The 17,726-nt window shown below is 41.8% G+C and overlaps 1 pseudogene; it reads left to right on the top strand.

Moving 5' to 3' along the window:
- Window positions 1-1,434: 1,434 nt before the first annotated feature.
- Window positions 1,435-17,726, top strand: part of LOC118239380 — a 59,954-nt pseudogene continuing 43,662 nt past the window's right edge.

The raw sequence follows: 17,726 nt of genomic DNA on the forward strand, positions 1-17,726 counted from the left end.
AGCTAGTTCCAGGACAGCCAAGGCTACACAGAGAAACCCTGTCTCAAAAAAATTAATAATAATCTTTAGTACTGTTAGCATGTCCAAATTGCCATTCCCTTTTGGGTATGAAGTTTGCAGGCTGCTAGTAACTTATAAGACATTTTTTCTCATATTAAAAACCTGTGTCCCTCCTGCTACAAGATGTCTCAGGGGACTTGGGGAAACAAGTTGGTCCCTATATTGGAACATTTCACAGCAGATCCATCACGATGGAAGAATTAAAAGACCATGTAACCTTCCACAGATTTTTTTTTTTTACCAGCCACTGAGAACCATGCTCTCTCATTGGTTGTGTGGCTTGCAGATGATTATTCCTCAACCAATGAGTTTAGAGTTCTTGAGGCCAGAGGCTGGCCTTCCGTAACTTGGAGTTTCCGCTAACCATCACAGCATATCCGGGGAGTTTTCTCCACAGAAGTTTCTGGTCCTTCCTGCGCAGACTCAGAGTGTCGTTCCCCACAAGACTTCCTTTAGGTGTGAGGCCCCCGCCTCTGCCCTTCCCAGCATGCCCTGTGCTTACACCCGGCTCCAGAATCCCCAGTGCTCGTCTGTGGGAGTGTGCTGCCGTTCCGTGACCTGGTGCCACTGCTGTTGGCTTCTGCTTTAGTGCAGCTCTGCACAACTCCTGGCCTCCGTGTGTCCCTTGTGACATGGCCTCCATCAGCTATCAAGACTGGGCTGACTTTTGCACCAGTGCTGGTAGTGATGGAGACTTGGACCTGAGGGAAGAATTCCTCTTAGCAGCTCTGGTGTCTCTCGAGTGGCTTGTATTTGTGGGAATTCTTGGCTTCCTGACATTCCAGATAATTTTTCAAACCATTTGGAAAAATGAGGAGGAGGGGGAGGAGCAGGAGGTGGCTGACATCGCCATTCTGGAGAAACCTCCACCCTTCAATGAAGAGCAGCAGAATGTGTTCGAAGAAGACAATGGATTTGAGTTCGATTTCGGTGAGGATTTCGATGAGCACTTGCCCTTCAAGGAGTACTTGAATGACGAGGACAGTGAGGACGAAGACGACAACGATTCAGGAACTTCAAGTGTCTGTGAGTTATGGTTATGTTTTGGTCCCCATACTAGCTTATGATAGAATTTGTTCTTCACTGGTATCTAATGGAACGACCTTATTCTTATTATTGTTGAGCATCACAAGTGCCTCATGGTGCACAGGTACACTGGGACGTGAGGCCTTGCAGATGAACCTGTGGGCTGGGGAATGGGGAAGTGACCATGCAGGAGAGGGATAACCAGGCTGGGAGGCATAGGACCCCATAAACTAAGCAGCCTCTCAGAAGGCAGAAAACTGGACAGCCTAGACTGAAGGACAGGAGGGCCAGACATCTGCATATGGCTGGAATCCAGCAAACCCGGGTTTGTGCAGCTGCAGGCACAGAATGGTGTTCAGTTCCTCCACCCTTGCTGCTGCCTTTGACACTCCTGGCTCATGTAAAACCCATGCTCAGAACTTGTCCATCCTGATTAAGTGACAATCCAGTTTCTGGAAATTTGGGGTCCAGTGTGCACACGTAGAAAAGCCCAAGTTAGTGAAGACCCTGTAGTGTGGAGAAAAAAAGTAAGCTGTCTTCAAATTAACCTCAGATAAATCCACGAAAATTATTAACTATTACTAGAGTACTTACAAGATACGTTAGTTATATCTTCAAGGATTGAGCAACTTCAAACCTAACATGATTTTTTAAAATTGAAGACAAGTGAACTCGTTCCTCCTCATCCACCTCTCCCCTCTTTTCTGTCCTCTCTCCTTTTTAAATTTGTATTTGCCAGCCTCAAATTGCTAGGCACATGAGGTACATCTTCAGACTTTAATTTTTGCTCTTTTGGCCAGGTGGTGTTGTCACACGCTTTTAATCTCAGCATTCAGGAGACAGAGGCAGGCGAGTTTCTGTGAGTTCAGGCCAGCTTGGTCTACAGAAAGAGTTCCAGGACAGCTAGGGTTGTTACACAGAGAAACTCTGTTTCGACAAACCAAAAAAAACTTTATTTTTGTTTCTCAGGTGAAAGTGTACACATATCTATGAGGCCAGACAGAGGACACCTCTCTCTCTCTCTCTCTCTCTCTCTCTCTCTCTCTCTCTCTCTCTCTCTCTCTCTCTCTCTCTCTGTGTGTGTGTGTGTGTGTGTGGTGTGTGTGAGAGAGAGAGGGGGGTGGGGGTGAGGGTGAGGGAGGTAGCTGTAAACCCCAGCCATATACCCACCATAGCAAACTGTCTTCGAGACAACTGACTCCAGAGAGCTATGCTCTGACTTCCATTCACATTGCTGAGTTACATACATCACACACACACACACACACACACACACACACACACACACACACACACACACAGAGAGAGAGAGAGAGAGAGAGAGGGGGAGAGGGAGAAGGGGAGGGTGGGTTTCTTCTTAACTTTGAACTTGCAGATTAGGCTCAGATGGCTGGACAGCCATTCCCTGTGATCACCTTTCTGTACCTCCTTGATCCTAGATTACCAGTGATCTAGATTACCCTAGATGACCCTAGATTACCACCAGGCCTCTCTATTTTGTGTGTGTGTGTGTGTGTGTGTGTGTGTGTGTGTGTGTGTGTGTTGGATTCAAAGGATGGAACTGAGGTCTTCTTGCTTCCGAGGCATTTATTGAGTGAACTCTCTCCCCAGCCTTTTTCATCCTATTGAAAGAATGTCTTGTTATGTTGCCTGATCCAGCCATGTACTCCTGGCAATCCTCCTGCCTCAGACTTAGAGGTATACATTTTCTATAAACTTTTGCTAAAAACATACAGAACAGAATCAGACAATTTGATTGTGATCCCCTTTCATTCCATTACCCAGAAATAATGAGAATCCCAGTGTTGGGAAAAAGGGAAAAGTAGTCAGCAGGGAAACTTAAAGGAAGAGAATGTGAGAGCAATAGAAATCGGTAGCAGTTACTAAGAAGGGTCCAGGCAGTCTTTTCATTTTACTCTCACATTTCTATTCTCCAGGTTCAACTGTTAGCAGACTCCTACATGAGGAAGTCAAGTATAAGCTGTCTTACTACTTTCGTCGCCTTGGCCTTCTGGAGTCAAAATCAGCAATCACTGATGAATCAACTGCCTATGAGTATGAAACTTCAGATGAATCCATTGAAGGAGTTGCAGATGAGGAGCAATGGGAAGAGGACGAAATTGGAAACTTGGAAGGAGAGCCTTACAAGTACAGGGATTTTCCAGAATGGTACATCCCTGAGGAACGCAGGTATAGACTTAGAGCTCTTAGAATTAACTAACCACAGCCTGTTGGTGGTGCATGCCTTTAATCCTAGCACTCTTGAGGCAGAGGTGGGTGGATCTCTGTGAGTTCGAGGCCAGCCTGGTCTACAGAGTGAGTGCCAGGACAGCCAGGGCTACACAGTGAAACCCTGTCTCAGAGAGAGAGACAGAGACAGAGATAGAGACATACAGAGAGAATAGTATTAAACCAATTATGATACACCCCTGTCATTGGGAGATTTATGTTGAAGTATTCTGTTATAGTTAATAAACAGTTTGAAGCTAAAGTGTGTTTATATATATAGAAGTCAATATGTTTTATAGGGATTTCATTACCAGCTGCAAGTCCTTTATCCTTTAGCTATAAGACTGTCAGTGGGAATTGACTGATCCTAGTAATGAGGACCAATAGAAAAAAGTTACCAAGGGAATTTTGGACTCTTTTTTTTCTTGGCCACAGAAATGTAGTCTTTCATACTAACAATACTTTGAAAGGGCTGATTATTCACAAAAAAACTGAAAAGATAAGGGTTTCAGGTGAAACCAGGCTTCATGATTAATGCATATTAGTTTAGCTGATATTCTTTATATTTCATGGAATAGTCAAACAAAGTTATGGTGATTTTTTTATTTACTACTGAACTAAGAATGAAATCTTACATCCTCCTTTATTCATCTCTGTCTGCCTTGTTCAATTTTAGTGTCTCTGAGTGTCTGATAGCAGTCTTATTCTTATTTAAAAGATATTGAAACTAAGGTCCTGGGAGTTTGAGGGAATAGGATGTCGAGTTTGTGCAGTGATCACAGGCAGATAGCTTTATTCAGAGCAGGCTCTCCAGAGAAAGAAATGAGCATTTATAATGGGGGACAGAAGGGCAGTGAAGTTGATGTGAGTGATGCCCTCAAATGCTTTTTCTGTGTGTATTATATAAGTTATATAATTTAACACAAGTATACAGTGTACTTCAAGTACCTCCCTTACATATTCCACTGCCCTCTCCACCCCATCTCCTTTCCATTGGTCCCTTTTCTTTCCAGGATGGTTTTATAAAGTCATCCCAGTCTTATTAAGCACCTGATAGGTAAGCAGAAAGTGTATTCATTTCCCATTACTGAGAGGAGATAGTTATACTAGGTTTGAACAAACTGAGATTATCGTTAGTGTCTTCTGATGCCATAAAAATATTGCTTTTATCTTATTTCTCCCTACAGTTGCAAAGCCTAGAAGAAAGGAATGTGTGGAGAAAGGGGGAAAAGGTTTTCGTTAAGTTTTCTGGGGTTTGGTTTTGCCCAGAAAATTGAGTTTGTTCTACAGTTCCTCGCAGAAAAAAAAAAAAGTCATCCTTTGACATCTGCCTTTACAGTTACTTTTCATGGATGCACATGGCTGCATTCGATCCTGTTAAAAATAAAAGTTTGTTTGTATTGCATAGGCTCAAGGGTTTTTATGTGAATAACAGAAACTCAGATATAATTTTATAAGTTTTCTTTATAGATTTGCCTCAGCTTACTGGCACTAAAATGAATGATTTTCCACTCTTGACAGTGAGAAGTGGAAGTCTAGTTCTATTTATTTATTTATTTATTTATTTATTTATTTATTTATTTATTAGTTCTAGTTAGGGAACAAGCTTGTTTCACATGTAAGTCCCTCCTCCTTCTCCCTCCCCTCACCCCCATCCCTCCTCCCCACCCCCAGCCTACCCCCCACCCCATCTACCCACCACTCCCCAGGCAGGGTAGGGCCCTCAACAGGGGCTCTGCAACGTCCACCAAATCTTCCTGTGCTGGTTCTGGGCCCTTCCCCTTGTGTCCAGGGCCAGAGTGTAACCCTTCATGTGGGATGGGCTCTCAAAGTCCCTTCTTGCACCAGGGAAAATACTAATTTTGAGAAGGTTCCATGTGGCACTGAGAAGAAAGTATATTCTTTTGTGTTTGGATGGAATGGTCTATAGATATCTGTTAAACCCAGTTGGGTCATGACTTCTGTCAGATCCTTTGTTTCTTTGTTAAGTTTCTGTCTGGTGGTCCTGTCTAGTGGTGTAAGGGGGGTGTTGAAGTCTCCTACTATAAGTGTGTGTGGTTTTATGTGTGGTTTGAGCTTTAGTAATGTTTCTTTTACAAATGTGGGTGCTTTCGTATTAGGGGCATAGATGTTCAGGATTGAGACTTCATCTTGATGGACTTTTCCTGTGATGAGTATGAAATGCCCTTCTTCATCTCTTTTGATTGCTTTCAGTTTAAAGTCTAATTTGTTAGATATTAGGATTGCTACCCCAGCTTGTTTCTTGAGTCCATTTGATTGGAAATTTTTTTCCTATCCTTTTGCTCTGATGTATCGCCTGTCTTTGAAATTGAGGCGTGGTTCTTGTAAACAGCAGAAGGATGGATTCTGTCTTCGTATCCATTCTGTTAGCCTATATCTTTTTATGGGTAAGTTAAGACCATTGACATTTAGGGATATTAATGTCCATTGTTCATTGGTTCTTCTTTGTTTTGGATTTATTGTTGGTGGTGTCATTGCGTGTGGATTTTGCCCTCCTGTTTCCTTTTGCGTTTGCTAAAATTAGATTATCTATTGCCAGTGTTTTTGTGAGTGTAGTTATGTTCGTTGGGTTGGAGTTTTCCTTCCAGAACTTTCCTTCCAGAACTGTAGTGCTGGGTTTGTGGATATGTATTGTTTAAATCTGTTTTTGTCATGGAATATCTTATTTTCTCCATCTATAGTGATTGAAAGTTTTGCTGGGTACAGTAGTCTGTGTTGACATCCATGATCCCTTAGTGTATATATCCAAGACCTTCTGGCTTTCAGAGTTTTCATTGAGAAGTCGGGTGTGATTCTGATTGGTTTGCCTTTATATGATACTTGGCCTTTTTCCTTTGCTGCTCTTAGTATTTTCTCTTCATTCTGTAGATTTGGTGTTTTGATTATTATGTGTCGGGGGGACTTCTTTTTGTGGTCCAGTCTGTTTGGTGTCCTGTAAGCTTCTTGTACTTTCATAGGCATATCCTTCTGTAGGTTGGGGAAGTTTTCTTCTATGATTTTGTTGAATATGTTTTCTGTACCTTTGAGCAGTGTTTCTTCACCTTCTTCTACACCTATTATTCTTAGGTTTGGCCTTTTTACGGTGTCCCATATTTCCTGGATATTTTGTGTTAGGGATTTGTTGGACTTGAGGTTTTCTTTGGTTGATGAATGTATATCCTCTAGCGAGTCTTCAGTAGCTGAGATTCTCTCTTCCATCTCTTGAATTCTATTGGATATACTTACATCTTTAGTTCCTGATTGTTTATCCAGCCTTTCCATTTCCAGCATGGCCTCATTCTGTGTTTTCTTTATTGTGTCTATTTCAGCTTTCATGCTTTGAACTGTTTCAAGAACTTCCTTCACTTGTTTGGATGTTTTTTCTTGGCTTTCTTTAGATTCTTTAAGAGATTTGTTTATTTCTTGAATTTTTTGGTTTGTCTTTTCCTCCATTTCATGTAATTTTTTGTTTGCTTTTTCTTCTATTTCTTTAAGGGATTTTCTTGTTTCCTCTTTAAAGGTCTCTATCATCTTGCTGAGATAATTTTTGAGGTCCATCTCATCTTCATGCTCTGTGTTGGGCTTTTCAGATCTTGCTGGAGTGGAGTCCCTAGATTCTGGTGGTGTCATATTGGTCTTTCTGTTGTTGAGTGAAATCTTATTCTGTCTTCTCCCCATATCTTCTTTTAGTGGGTGCAGGTGGGGTCTCTCTATCTCCTCTTGTGACCCAGTAGTGTGTGGGGGCCAGGAATTCAATGTCCACAACTCTGGATGGTCTTGCCTCTCCTGGTAGTCTCCTCACTCCTAGTTCCTGGGTCGGTCGGCGGAAAGGCAGAAGTCTAGTTCTTAATGCATTTCATTGAACGAAAAAGTACCCACCTTACCAGGATGCTAAGTAATCTACAAATGCGCTAGTGTGAATCACTAACAGCAGCAGCTGGCAATTCACTAGAAATACACATTCTTGGACTCTACTCCACACCTACTGAAGCAGAGATCCTTAAGGCAGACCTTTATTTGGGTTTCCTAAGTGTTCTAGATTACCTCAAAAACAAACACACTATTAGCAATGGATATTTTCTGAAATGCTTCTAAAGTTAAATGCAGATTCCTTTCTACAGATTCGAAGTACAAATGTACTTTTTTTTGTTTGTTTTTCAAGACAGGGTTTTCCTGTGTAGCTCTGAAGCCTACCCTGGCACTCGCTCTGGAGACCAGGCTGGCCTGGAACTTACAGAGATCTGCCTGCCTCTACCTCCCGAGTGCTGGGATTAAAGGTGTGTGGCACCAATGCCTGGCCAAATGTACTTTTAATGAAGAATATGCAGTGCTCCTACCAAATGCTTTTATATAAAATTTAAAAACAAGCAAAACAATCAGTGTTTATTTTATATTTCTATTGAGAGACATATATACATGGAATGATACAAAATGGCATTTAGAAAATAAGTGTGAGCCAGGTGGTGGTGGCATACACCTTTAATACCAGTACTCAGGAGGCAGAGGCAGGCAGATCTCTCTAAGTTAGAGGCTAACTGGGTCTACAGAGTGAGTTATAGGATGGCCAGGGCTACACAGAGAAACCCTGTCTCAAAAAAGAGAGAAGGAAATTATATGTGAAAAGGATAAGCATCTTATTTAGGACAGTGATAAAACTTATGGAGAGAAAAGACGAATTTAGTTGGGGGCATTCACTGTGCATTTCAATTCTACTGGCAATTTCATGTGGGAGGTGTGTGCACAGATGTAAAAGGTTCTAGGAGCTGCTCATACAATATATCTGTGGGACACAATTGAACTCAGCAAGGTGTAAAACTTGGGTATTCATATTGACAACATGGGTTCTGGAGACAGACCTCTTAGATTTGGTGTGCTGTTCTACATTGCAATCTTTATTGTTTCTGAGGAATTTACTTTTTGAGGCAGGGCTTCACTACGTATCCCTGGCTGGCTGGGAACTCAGAATGTGGACAAGAATATCCTCAGACTCACAGAGATTCACTTGCCTATGCCTCCCAAGTGCTGGGATTAAGATCATGCATCACCATGCCTGGCCCCCAGCTCAACATCCTATCAGATGATATAAATTACAGCAAATATTTAATCTCCGTATACCTGGCTTCTCATATGTAGTTTGTTTATAATAATTGTGCATACTATAGTTGGAGAGTTAAATGAGAAAAAAATAAGTGTTTAAATACAGTGTCTAGAAAATTGCTCAGTAGTTATTAAAAAGCATGTTATTGTTAGGTCGATATATTTTAAAGGTTCACTAACAGTTAATAAAACATTGGGTGAGTTGTCCAAATTTTTCTGTTCCAATCTCAATCAGTTAGGCTATGGGAAGTGAGCTCATGCAAATTGTTATATGTTAGGCTGAGGGCTTTAATACAGCTTCTTAACTAGCTAAAGCCAGTTGTTTTACGTTGAAGAATGAGTAGGCAATAGGCCGGTCTAATTTTTTCTTAGCATAATTCCTGGAATAACTAAAAAGAGTAGACATTTATGGGAGAGAGACTGGGAAGGGAGGGAGAAAGGCTGAAGGTGAGATTTAAAATAAATAGATGAAAACGTTTTAAAAAAGAATAGAAGTTTATTTGGGCTATGGTCAAGGGAAGGAAGTTATGGCAGGGAGAGGTAAAGTGAACTGGTGATAACAGGAGCATATGACAGATCTATGGTGGTTGGACCACAAAGCTGCTTGGGCTGAAGTGGGACCAGGCTATAATCCTCAATGTCTATCCCTCAAGCAGCCAACTTTCTCCAGCTGGGTCCCACCTCCTAAGGATTTCACAAACTCCCAAACAGCACTACCAGCTGGGGACTAAATATTCAAATACATGAGCCTATCAGAGGCATTTTACATCCAAAACAAGAGAGCTTTTGTCCCAAATATGTTCCATTGATGCTAGCAATTCTAGAACCAGACAGGGAAAAGAAAAGCCTCCCAGAGGTCTCCCAGATGGCATTCCAATAAAATATTATCAAAAAGATCAGCCAAGTTTGATGCATGTGGTGATATTTTAATCTTTAATCTCTGTATTCCAGAAGCAGAGACAATTGGAATTGTGAAAGTTCAAGGCTAACCTGGTCTACATAGTGAGTTCCAAGACAGCTGGAGCTATATATATTCTGTCTCAAAATAAAACAAAACAAGACAAACATAAAATCAGGAAAAAAAGATGGTGTGCTATGTAGTGTTTCAGCCCAGTGACCTGCTGCATCATGGGGCACTTAGTTTGGGTAAAAGCTTCCAAAGGAATTAATATGCATTGTGGATCTGAGTCCTTGTGCAGAGGGGAGAAAGTCTACATTTGTTTGTAGAGCTTTGAGGTCCCAGACAGTTTTTGGAATTCAGATGTACAGGATTTCAATCTATGGTCCAGGTATTTCATTGTGAGTATGGGACACATTGTTGGGGAGTCTTCAGTTCTGGACACACCAACCTCACAGTATTTGGAGTATTCCTTTATGAGATAGTCTTATTATTTTATTTTTAGTGCTGTAGAGCAAATCCCAGGACCTGGTACATGCTCAGTAAGTGCTGTACCATTGAGCTACATTTTTTTTGTAAACCTGGACTTCCCAGAGTATATTTTTACTCTGCACAAAGTATCCCTGCTGAAAAGTGTGTCATCTAAGACTTTATACTAATCTCTGTGTCATAAACATAGTATTTAACTCGAGATGCAGGGTCTTCTGTATGTTATTCATATCACTCAATAACTTTAGAGTTAGGTGTTTGTGACAATACGAACACTTTCAGAATAAACCAATCAAAAATTTCTGCCACCAAACTCAAGAGATCATTGCACATCACTGAGCTAAAACTTGTGAAACTAAATGATTGCCTCTAGCTATTAATGTTCATGACTCATCTCAGCTTTGAAGTGCAAACCATCATGGACAGACCTTGGGAAATGACTAGCAAAGGCCTAATGATTTCCTTCCAAAACAAAATTCATTTAATGGAGAGTGTTTACTTCCAAGCTCCCCTACTTTTATGGCTATGATTTTTTTTTTCAGATCTGCACTGAGGTCTGAGTCGCCTTCTGCATGGTCTTGCTTTTTCCCCTTTGCTTTCTTACTGTTGACCCCTAATAGACATCTTCAGCTGCGACATAACCCACTCAGTGTCTGTTGCTTGGAGGACAGAAATGATACAGTCTCTTACTGGAGACAAATATGCTTTGTGGATAGTAGATGTATTTGCTCTCTTTGAGGTTACTCCTACAGGAAATAAACTCTATCACTGTGTGCTTGCCCAAGGGGAGATAAGGAAAACAATGTGTTTCTCATACTGATCACTCTGCTCAGTCATTTTGCAGTGCAAGTGGCTAAGTACGTCTATCATCATAGAATTATTAAAACACTTTAATATTTATTTTTAGGAGATTCTAATACAATTACATAATTTCTTCTTCCCTGTGCTCCCATGTAACTCCTTGTTCATCTATAAATGCAACCTCCTTAGTCTGTATAATATTGCTTATTTATATATGTTTTCAACTCAAACATTTTTGGTGGCTCACAATGAAAACATATTAGTATTTTCGTTGAACAAGCAAACATATGAAATGCAGCAATTTTTTAGAAACTTAAACACTTCATATATATGACTGTTACCCTAGTGCCATGTAATTCCTCAGCTTTTTGTAAGACCATCCCAAGGAATTTCATAAAACACTCTACCATTTCCTCTTAGGACAATGTCTTGGTCATTTCCAAAACATTAAATGATTATAGTATGACCTGTGCTGCAACACTTCTAGTGGCCAAATAAATGTGAAGCTGAAAATGAAATATTAAAATATAAGAATTGACTTACAGAAGTGGAGTCATATCAACTCATTTAATTGGTTGTTTATCAAGTCCCAAATGGCACCAGCTACTGTAAATGGGACCGACCTCTTACACATGGATAGTCCCAAATTTCTTTGTCCTCCTACAATTTTTCTAATTGGTCTGTATGTTTAAAATTGTATGTTGAAGTATTATTTTAAACACATTTAATACGAAAAAGGAGGTAATGCCAGGTGGTGGTGGCCAACGTATTAATCTCAGCACTTGGGAGGCAGGGGCAGGAAGATCTCTGTGAGTTTGAGGCCAGCCTGGTCTACACAGCAAGTGCCAGTACAGGCTCCAAACCTAAATGGAGAAACCCTGTCTCAAAATGCCAAAAAAGGTGGCACATGTCTTTAATCCCACCACGGGGAGCGGGGGGCAAGGAGCAGAAAGATTTCTGTGAGTTAGAGGACAGGCTGGGTTTCAGAGCTAGTGCCAGGACAGGCTCCAAAGCAACACAGAGAAACACTGTCTCAAAAAACAGAAAAAGAAAATAGAAAGAAAAATAGAAAAGGTGGCACAGGTTTTTAATCCGAGCACTTGGGAAGTAGGGGTAGGAGGATCTCTGTGAGTCTGAGGCCATCAGGGTTTCAGAACTAGTGCCAGGACAGGCCAAAGCAATACAGAAAAATGTTGTCTCAAAAAACCAACAAAAAAACGAAAAAACAAAACAATACAAAACAAAAGATGGCACATATCATTAATGCCAGAACACAGGAGGTAAGTTCAGGAGGAACATTGTGAAATGAGGCCAGCCTGGTCTTCAGAGCGAGTGCCAGGACAGCATCCAAAACTACACAGAAAAACCCTGTCTCAAAAAACAAAAATAAAAATAAATAAAACATATAAAGAAAAGGAAAAGGTGGCACATGTCTTTAATCCCAGCACTGGGGTTGGAGGGGAGGGAAATAAGCAGGTGGATTTCTGTGAGTTTTAGTCCAGCCTGGGTTTCATAGCTAGTGCCAGGACAGGACCAAAGCAACACAGAAAAACCCTGCCTCAAAAAAAAATGTGGCACATCTCTTTAATCCCAGCACTCGGGAAGCAGAGGCAGGTGGATCCCTGTTAGTTTGAGGCCAGCCTGGTCTACAGAGCGTGTGCCAGGACAGGCTCCAAAACTAAATGGAGAAACTCTGTCTCAAAATGCCAAAAAGGGTGGCACATGTCTTTAATCCCAGCACTGGGGTTGGAGGGGAGGGAAATAAGAAGGTGGATTTCTGTGAGTTTGAGTGCAGCCTGGGTTTCATAGCTAGTGCCACGACAGGACCAAAGCAATACAGAAAAACCGTGTCTCCAAAAAACTAACAACAACAACAAAAAAAAACCAAAATGTTGGCACATATCTTCAATCACTGCACTTGGAAGTCAGGGGCATGAGGAAATGTGGGTGTTTGAGGCCAGCCTGGACTACAGAGTAAGTGGCAGGTCAGGCTCCAAACCTAAATAGAGAAACCATGTCTCAAAAAGCTAAAAAAAAAAAAAAAAAAAAAAAAAAAAAAAACCTGCCCTCCAGAGTCAGGGCAGGTTCATCTCTGTGAGTTCATGACCACCCTGATCTTCAGAGCCAGTGCCAGGACAGGCACAAAAGCAATACAGAAAAACCATGTCTAAAAAAAAACAAAAATAAAAAAATAAAACAAACAAAATAAAAAAATACAAAAGAGAAGGTAGCACAGGTCTTTAATCCAAGCACTCAGCAGGCAGCACAGTAGGATCTCTGGGAGTTTGAGGCCAGCCTGGTTTACAGAATAAGTGCCAGTACATGCTCCAAACCTAAATGGAGAAGGCCTATCTCTAAATGTCAAAAAAAAATGTGGCACAAATATTTAATCCCAGCACTGGAGGGTGGAGAGATGGCAAGGGGCAGGCGGAGTTCTGTGAATTTGAAGCCAGTCTGGGTTTCAGAGCTAGTGGCAGGACAAGCCCAGAGCAATACAGAAAATCCCTTTCTCAAAAAACCAACAAAAAATGAAACAAAAACAAAACAATACAAAAGATGGCACATATCATTAATACCAGAGCTCGGGAGGCAAGTTCAGGAGGAACTTTGTGAGTTCGAGGCCAGCCTGATCCATGCCAAGACAGCATCCAAAAGTACACAGAAAAACCATGTCTCAAAAAACAAAAAATAAATAATTAAATAAAACACATAAAGAAAAAGAAAAGGTGGCACAGGTGTTTAATGCCAGCACTTGGGAGGCAGGTGCATGAGGATCTCTGTGAGTTTGAGGCCAACCTGGTCTGTGGAACAAGTACCAGTACAGGCTCCAAACCTAAATGGAGAAACCCTGTCTCTAAATGCTAAAAAAAAGGTGGCACATGTCTTTAATCCCAGCATGGGGGGGGGCAAGGAGCAGGGCAGGAAGATCTCTGTGAGTTTGAGGTAAGCCTGGTTTACACAGCAACTGCCAGTACAGCCTGCATATCTAGTTGGAGAAACCCTTTCTCTAATTGCCAAAAAAGGTGGCACATGTCTTTAATCCCAGCATTGGTGTAGGGAAAGAGGGCAAGAAACAGATGGATCTCTGTGAGTTTGATGCCAGCCTGGTCTACAGAACAAGTGGCAGGGCAAGCTCCAAACCTAAATGGAGAAACCATTTCTCAAAAAAACAAAAAATAAGATGGCACACTTCATTAACTCCAGTACTCTGGAGACAGGGGCAGGTGGATTTCTGTGAGTTCGAGGCCAGTCTGGTCTTCAGAGCTAGCGCCAGGACAGCATTCAAAACTACACAGAGAAAATCTCTCTCAAAAAGCTAAAAAAAAAAAAAAAAAAAAAAACAGGATTGACCCAGGTCTTTAACCCCAGGTTTCCAGAGGCTGGGCAGGTGCATCTCTGTGAGTTTTTAACCACCCTGATCTTCAGAGCCAGTGCCAGGACAGGCTCAAAAGCAATACAGAAAAACTCTGTCTCAAAAAAAAAAAAACATAAACAAAATTTAAAAAAAAATGGTGTCATATGTCTTTAATCCCAGCACTCAGCAGACAGGGGCAGGAGAATCTCTGGGAGTTTAAGGCCAGCCTGGTTTACAGAGCCAGTGCCAGGACAGCATCCAAAACTACAAAGAAAAACCCTGTCTCAAAAAACCAAAAGAGAAAAAAAAAACACCCACACCCCCGCACACACATAAAGAAAAAGAAAAGGTGGCAAAGGTCTTTAATGCCAGCACTTGGGAGGTAGGTTCATGAGGAACTCTGTGAGTTTGAGGCCAACCTGGTCTACAGAACAAGTACCAGTACAGGCTCCAAACCTAAATGGAGAAACCATGTCTCTAAATGCCAAAAAAGGTGGCACATATCTTTAATCCCAGCACTGGGGGGGGGGCAAGGAGCAGGCCAATTTCTGTGAGTTTGAGGCCAGTCTGTGTTTCAGAGCAAGTGCTAGTGAAAGACCCCCAGACCCCTAAGGGCCTCAGGATCCCGAGGAGCCCCCAAGACTCAGAAACCAGACCAAGAGCTGCAAAAGCAAGAGGGTTTATTGGACGAATGTGTATTTGGGTGTCAGCAATATCGGGAAAGCTGCACACCCCAGCAAGGGTTACAGGCTCCTTATATAGGAAAAAACTGCAGATCAGCATACAGGCAAGGGGCACAAAGTGATTGATTACAAAGTATGACCTCATGTTAGAGTGGTCACCCAGGTGTGACCTGCTTTTCTACAAAGGAAAAACCACAGAACGTACCCTGGAAGGTCCTTGATTGTCTGTTGGCCAGCCAGGTGTGACCCAACGAGGGTTGTCTTGGCGATTGCCCCCGTCTAAACCATAGGATGTGCCCGGGGTTGGGGCCAGCTTCCTTGTAACGGGCCAAGGCCTGTGGGAAACTTTTTCTCTCTGTGAACTAAAATCTTTCAAAACTTTTTGTCTCAGGAAATTAAATATTTCATTAGGACAGGTTCCAAACCAATACAGAAAAACCTTTCTCAAAATACCAAAACCAAACCAAACCAAACCAAACAAACAAAACAAACAAAAAAACCTTGGCACAGGTCTTTAACCCAGCACTAGGCAATCAGGTGCAGTAGGATCTCTGTGAGTTCGAGGCCAGTCTGGGTTTCAGAGCTAGTCCCTGGACAGGCTACAAAGCAATACAGAAAAAACCTGTCTCAAAAAAAAAAAAAAACAAAAAACAAAAACAAAAAAAAACAACAACGGAAAAAAAAACATAAAGGAAAAAATGAAAATTTGGAACAGGTCTTTAATCCCAGCACTTGGGAGGCAGGGTTAGGAGAGTCTCTGTGAATCTGAGACCAGCCTGGGTTTCAGAGCTAGTGCCAGCACAGGCTCCAAACCTAAATGGATAGACCCTGTCTCGTAATGCAAAAAAAAAAAAAAAAAAAAAAAAAAAAAAAAAAAAAAAAAAAAAAAAAAAAAAAAAAAAAACCGGAGGCCCTTGTCTTTAATCCCAGCACTGTGGAGGCAGTGTGGGCAAGGAGCAGGCAGATATCTGTGAGGTTGAAGCCAGGCTGGGATTCAGAGCCAGTGCCAGGACAGGCTCTAAAGAAAAACAGAGGAACCCTGTCTCAAATAACCAAAAGATAAAAATAAAAAACAAATGCAAAACAAAACAAAAGTTGGCAAATGTTTTTAATCCCAACACTCAGAAGGCAGGGGCAGGAGGATCTCTGTAAGTTTGAGGCCAGCCTGGTCTACAGAGCAACTGACTGGACAGGCTCCAAAACTAAATGGAGAAATGCTGTCTCAAAATGCCAAAGAAAAAGGTGGTGCCTGTCTTTAATTCTAGCACTGGGTGGCGGGGGCAAGAAGCAGGTGGATTTCTGTGAGTCTGAGGCCAGCCTGGGTTTCAGAATTAGTGCCAGACAGGCTCCAAAGCAATACAGAAAAATCCTGTCTCAAAAAACCAAAAAAAAAAAAAAATGAAGAAAGAAAGGAAGGAAGAAAGGAAAAGGAAAAAGTGTCACAGGTCTTAATCCCAGCACATGGGAGACAGTGGCAGGAGGATCTCTGTGATTTTGAGGCCAACCTGGTTTACAGAAAAAGTGCCAGGACAGGCTCCAAAGCTAAATGGAGAAACCCTGTCTCTAAATGTCAAAAAAGGTGTTATATATCTCCAATCACAGCAATGGGAGGAGGGAAGGGAGGGCAATGAGCAGGCAGATTTTGTGAGTTTCAGGACAGTCTGGGTTTCAGAGCTAGTGTAAGACAGGCTCCAAAAGTAATTGGAGAAACCATGTCTCAGTAAGCCAAAAAAAAAAGATGTTCCATGTCTTTAATCCCAGCACTGGTAGGGGGCAAGGAGCAGGAAGAATCTGTGAGTTCCAGGCCAGCCATGTCTTCACACAGAGTGCCAGGACAGCATCCAAACTACACAGAGAAAACCTGTCTCAAAAAACCAAAAAAAAAAAAAAAGAAGTTGGCACATGTCTTTAATCCAAGTACTGTGGAGGAGACCACAAGGAGCAGGTAGATTCCTGTGAGTTTCAGGCCAGTCTGGGTTTCAGAGCTAGTGCCAGGACAGGTTCCAAAGCAATACAGTGGAACCCTGTCTCAAAAAAAAAAACAAAAACAAAACAAAACAAAACAAAACAAAACAAAAAATAGAAAAAACATAACATAAATTGCCACACATCTCTAATCCCAGCATTCTGGACCAGGCACAGGAGGATCTCTGTGAGTTTGAGGCCATCCTCGTCTACAGAGCAAGTGCCAGTACAGGTTCCAAACCTAAATAGAGAAATCCTGTCTCTAAAGCCAAAAAAGGTGGCAAAAAAACCAAAACAACAACAAAAACATAACATAAGGTACCTCATGTCTTTAATCTCAGCATTCTGAACCAGGGAAAGGAAGATTTCTTTGAGTTTGAGGCCAGCCTGGTCAACAGAGAAAGTGCCAGTGCAGGCTCCAAACCTAAATAGAAAAACCCTGTCTCTAAATTCCAAAAAAGGTGCCATATATCTTTAAGCCTAGCACTGGGTGGGGGGAGTGAGGGCAAGTGCAGGCAGATTTCTGTGAGTTTGAGGACAGTCTGTTTTTCAGATGGAGTGCCAGGACAGGCAAAAAGCATGAGAAAAATCATGTCTCAAAAAACAAAAACAAAAACAAAAACAAAAAACATAAAGAAAAAAAGAAAAGGTGGCACAGGTCTTTAATCCCAGCACTTGGGAAGCAGGGGCAGGAGGATCTCTGTGAGTTTGAGGTCAGCCTGGGTTTCAGAGCTAGTGCCATGAAAGGCTCTAAAGCAATACAGAAAAACCCTGTCTCAAAAAATCCCAACAAAATAAAACAAGAAATGAAAAGGTGGCACAGGTCTTTAATCCCAGCACTTGAGAGGCAGGGGTAGGAGAATTTCTGTGAGTTTGAGGCCAAGCTGGTCCACAGAGCAAGTGCCAGGACAGGTTCCAAACCTAAAAGAATAAACCCTGTTTCTAAATGCTAATAAAAAGGTGGTGCATGTCTTTAATCCCAGCACGGGGACGGGAGAGAAAGAAGCATGCAGATTTCTGTGAGTTTGAGGCCAGCCTGGATTTCAGAGCTAGTGCCAGGACAGGCTCCAAAGCAATACAGAGGAACCCTGTCTCAAAAAATAAAAAAAAAAGAAACAAAACA

This window comes from Cricetulus griseus, chromosome X (assembly GCF_003668045.3).
Source record: "Cricetulus griseus strain 17A/GY chromosome X, alternate assembly CriGri-PICRH-1.0, whole genome shotgun sequence".
In the NCBI taxonomy this organism is placed as follows: Eukaryota; Metazoa; Chordata; class Mammalia; order Rodentia; family Cricetidae; genus Cricetulus; species Cricetulus griseus.